Raw genomic sequence first — 5,544 nt, forward strand, 5'->3', positions numbered from 1 at the left:
GAGGCCAGGAGGGCAGCACCACCCTGGTGGTACTTAGCGGGTTGAAATCCATAACCTGTGATCGTTGGAACCTGCCCAGATTCCACAGCCAGCGGAGGTGACCAGGAAGGGCTGAATTAATCCTACACAAGTTGCTTTGGGGGTAGTCAAACATCAGTGAAGGCAGGTTGGGGATATTAGGAGAAAACCCAAGTGATTATTGCCATTGTTACCCCCCCCCCCCCCCCCCCCCCCCGTCCAGATCTCCCTCCCCAGCCCTGAACCTCCCTCCCAGGACCCAAACATCCACCCAGGACTCAGACCTACATCAGGGTCCCAGGCCTTCATGGCAGGGCCCAGAAAGCCATCTCGGGTCCCAGTTCTCAAACCCAGAATCCAGTCCTTTATTGGAGTCCAGACCTCCATTGTAGTCTAGACCACCATTCCATGACCCAAAGGTCCAACCCTTGATCTGACCTCCACCTGGGGTCCAGACTGCCCCCATGCCCAGTCCTCCATCCCTGGACCCATACATCTATCTGGGGCTCAGACCTACAGCTAGGTCCCTGACCTTCATGCTGGGGCCCAGACCTTGAACTCAGTATCTGTCCTTTATTGGGGTCCTGACTTCCACAGTAGATCAGACCATTCCATGACAAGAGGTCCAGCCTCTGACCCAGACCTCCACTGGGGCCCAGACCGCCCTCCAGTGCCCAGACCTCCCTCCCAGGATGCAGACCTCTATCCGGGACTCAGGCCTACATCCGGGTCCCAGACTTCATGCCAAGACCCAGAAGGCCATTCCGGGGCCCAGTCCTCAAACCCAGCATTCAGTCCTTAATCGGTGTCCAGACTTCCACTGATGTCCTGACCACCATTCCATGACCCAGAGTTCCAGCCCCTGACCCAGACCTCCACTGGGGCACAGACCACCCTCCGGTGCCCAGACCTCTGTCTCAGGACCCACACCTCCATATGGGGCTCAAACCTACATCTGGGTCCCGGACCATCATGCCAGGGCCCTGAAGGCCAATCTGGGTCACAGTTCTCAAATCCAGTATCCAGTCCTTTTTTGGGGTCCAGACCTCCACAGTAGTCCTGACCACCATTCCATGACCCAGGGTTCCAGCATCTGACCCAGACAGGGTGAGAAGGAAAAATTTTAAAAATAGATCCCTTGGCCCTTGCCCTGGGTTACTCTTGTTTTCCAGCTTCTGCTGCTACTTACAGCTCCTTCTGCTGCTACTTACATCAGGCACAGTGATGGCAGTTTTGGGACCTGCGTTTGGGGGTTGGCAGGGGTGGGGGGGAGGGAGAGATTGGGGGGAGGCAGGAGGAGAGGTAATCTGGGGAAATAGTCTTGAAAGACGTGTGTTTTTACAAAATGTCTGCAAGTTGAATGAGTGGGAGATGGGGACGCTAAACTGAGTGTCACTATGCTAACTTGTAATCCTTGGGGTAAGAGTTGAGGGCTATGGATGCTGGAATGCCGAAGTGAGTGCTGAGAGGCTCTGTGGTACTGTCATCAGCTATTTCTAACCGGCTGTGCGTATTTATTTATATAAGGAACATTGATTAGATTTGTTTTTCTTTTTAACCTGATGATATCCCTCCACGTGGTCTCCTTCATTGGCTTCCCTCTGCTCTCAGCACAAGGACCACTGTTTTAACCGGGCACATGCGCCGTTCATGAGCTGGCGTCTACTTATCTCCCCAACCCCCTATCTCAGTTCATGCTCCACACCAAACTCCTCCACTTCTTGGAACGTGTGCTTCTCAGAACGTGATGCTTGATTTGTTCCCACCCACTTGGGTATGCACATGTGCTCTAACTTCTGCTGGTAACCTTCACCCCACCTCTTCCTCCTTCCTGTCACGCGCAGTGCACATTAACTCCCCCGCTCCTCCCCACCCCCCTGCATATGTACTCAGTTTTCCAGTCTTCAGATGGGATGATTTCTGTTTTAGGCAGTCTTCCTTGAACACCCACACCTGGATTAGACACCCTCTCCACCTCCCGATGTAGTTTCCATAGCACTTTGTGATTGCTCTAGAAAAGGTTTTTTTAAAAGACAGGAAATTACAAAGGATTCGGTTTCTGGGAAAATGAGAGGCCAAGAAGTCAGGTAACCTCTGCTTCAAACACAGAAGTGCTGGGGGGAAAAAATTAACAGTTGAAAGGAGGAGAGGGGGAAATCTCTAGGTATGAGATGGGAGGAGGGACCTCTCAGGAACATAAGGGTGTCTGCCAGGAATATAAGCCTAAATGGCTAGGGACTGGGAGGTGAACACCCACTCAGGCCTTGGATTCTAGAAAGATAAGAGATCTGGACTGAGAACCCCACTTAAATCGGGGACACTAAAAAGACTCAGTGACTGGAGGACGGAAAAATACCAAGAATCCTCCCACTGGTCCAAGGCCACAATGAGGAAGTTTGTGGTTTGTCTGGGGCTCTGGATGACTTTTTAAAAATGACTGCTAGCGAAACTGAAACCAGAGTTTGCCTAACCCATTCATGGGTGTGAGGTTCCAATTTACACTACCCATGTGCTGAGGGAATTCTGAAGTCAACACAGAATATAAAAGCTGGTTCCAAAGTGACCCCCTTGGTCCTGTCAGAAGCAAATGCAGTTAGTTGTTTATTCTGCTCTTTCCCAGAATGAACAACTCCCATGGACGATGAGTTTACAGTAAGAAATTATAAACCAAAGTAGGAAATGAACTACATGAAGGATGGATCAATAAAGAGGAGAATTAGCCCCTTCAGAACTGGAGACAATGGAATAATTTGCAAAAGACAATAGAACAGTTATGTTCAAAATAATTACAGAGTCAAAATGATAGAACATAACACTATGAAAAAGGAATAATCTTTAAAAAGCACAAATAAAACATATAGAAATAAATATTTAGTCATTTAGATTTTCAAACCTCAATGGTTGGAATCCCCCCTCCCCCCCCCCATTAAGTCAGTAATAACATATCAGCCAAAAATCCAATAGAAATAACTCATTAAAAAAGGAGAAAATGAAGAAAATACTAATTTAATTTAAAAATGCTGTTTTAGAAACCTTAAATAAAATATTAACACAGAATCCCAGTAACACATCAAAAGAATTATTATATCATGAATAGATAAAAAAAGACAAATGGAAAGATCTTCACCATAGATGCTGAAAAGCCATTAGATAAAATCGGCACCCAAATGTAAACAAACACTTTTGTAGCATGATAAAAAATGAGAGATGAAGTTCACTCCCAAAGCCAACATCATGCTTAATGGGGCAATAATAGAAACCTTCATGTTAAAGTCAGTGCAAGATAAAGAATTCTTCTTTTATCCTTTTTTTTTTTTTTTTAACTTGTCAATTAGTAATGTGCTTGGTTGCAAGTAATAGAATATCTGACTATAATTTTATGTGTCTAAAACTATAAGAGACTTGAACAATCAGGGCCTTATTATTTATTTATTTTTCGCATAGTGCATTTCTAGTTTTATTTATTTATTTATTTATTTATTTATTTATTTATCTTTATTGTTCAGATTATTACAGGTGTTCCTCTCCCCCCCACCCCCCAATAGCTCCCCTCCACCTGATTCCCAACTCCACCCCATGAGTGGGCTTTATTTTTAGGTCTGTAGGTAGGAGCTGCAATTGGCTCAATGTTTTGATAGTTTGAGGACTGGTCAAAGTTATGTACACTTACTATTTTAATCTGGTATATTGCAAAATTGTCCTCTAAAGGTGTTTCACCAATTTTGACTCACCAATTAAATATGAGAATGCCTGTTTCTTTAAGTCTTTTTCAGCACTGGCTAGTTCCTGATTTTAATTAGTTTGCTTCTTTTATAGGTGAAAAAAAAAAAGATATCCTAATGTCTTGATTTGCATTTCTTTAATTATAAGTGAGGCAAAATGGAACATTTTATTTAATGGAACTTTTCTGTTTGTAAATAGTCATAAATTCACCTATTTTTCTGTTGGCTTGTTTTTCATGATCTTAGATGCTAGTTATGACTTCAAATTCCACAGTGAGAGGTGAGAGGTGATAAACACTGGACCAACCATGGGCAGCTACACACTGTACTTCACCGTCAGAAACATTGGCAATAAAAGCAAAAGAACAAACATGAGGACAGATTTCCTGTTCACCCCCAGCTGTGGTTTTCCCAGTAAATGGAATAAAATACATGACAATGGGAGAGGACAGGAAGCCAGTGTCAGTTATGAAGGGTCTGATGGATGGAAAAAAAGAACATTTTTCTTGATTTGGCCAATTTATCACCATCAAGAATTCACCTTTGCATGCAATTTTGAGAGATAATAACAAGTTGGCTTACAGGATGTATCATTGGAACAGACTGCTTGGCTGAGACCTCAAAGGTGTCCGTTGAACAGGATGAATGGTTTGCCATTGGCTATTTCTTTACTCAAAGTCTGTCCTGGGAACTCCTCCACCTCCTCCAGGCATGTTGGAGTAATGTTATTTGTAAAATGCTTAGAGTAATGCCTAGTACCTAGTGTAAATTTTAGCTATTATTATGTTAGGCCAGCAGAGCCTTTAGAGATTATTTACCAACATAAATGAAGCCCTGAGAAGTTAGGTCACGTATAAAGGTCACCCTTTTGCTTTGTGACAACATAATAATAGCTAAAACTTACATTAGGTACTAGGCATTACTCTAAGCACTTTACAATTAACAACTCATTTAATTATCATCATAACCGCATACAATAGGTGTCATTAGCATTCCCATTTAACAGATGAAGAAATGAAGCCTGGAGAGGCTAAGTAACTAACCCAAGGACACACAGCTAGTAAGTGGCAGAGTTGGGATTTAAACCAGAAACTTGGCTCCAGAATCTTGTCCTTAGTTATGATTCTATGTCATGTTCATAGTAAATCCCCTTCAAATGTACAGCACTGAATTTTCCCACAAATGAGATTACAATAGTTAGAATATTTTTCAAACTGTTTTGAAAGTACATTTTACCGTAGAATCCAATATACTTACACACAGAGTGTTATAATAGCAAGTTTCTTTAAAAACAATCCTAGGGTTTACTATTTGTGATATACCCCGGAATATTCCCTCTCCTTTTTTTTTCTATTCCATCTCTTACTCTTTTTTTGAGAAAAATTACAGGTTATAATTTTACTGAATCATAATCTACAGTTTGAAAAAAAAAATGCTCCTCTAAATCAACCTTGTTGCTCAGAGCTCTGTTATGACATGACAGCTCTTAGTGGTTTATACATGTTAAGTTTCCATCCATACATCGCTTGGAGTAGGAAAGACGCTCAGATAATTTCTATCAAGCTCATTTCTGGTCAGTAGGTATTTATTGCTCTCACAGTAGTTAATGTCTAAAGATGATACACAGGGGCTTTAAAACAAATCACCATGCTGTAATTTTAGGAAAACCTTCATCTATGTATCTAGTCATTCAATAAATATTTGAGCACCTACTATATAGCAGGCATTGTGGCAAACTATGGCCAGTCGGCCAACTCCAGAGCAACACCTGTTTCTGTAAATAAAGTTTTACTGGATCACAACC

This window comes from Pipistrellus hanaki (genome assembly GCF_964339955.1).
Source record: "Pipistrellus hanaki genome assembly, chromosome: 14".
Classification (NCBI taxonomy): domain Eukaryota; kingdom Metazoa; phylum Chordata; class Mammalia; order Chiroptera; family Vespertilionidae; genus Pipistrellus; species Pipistrellus hanaki.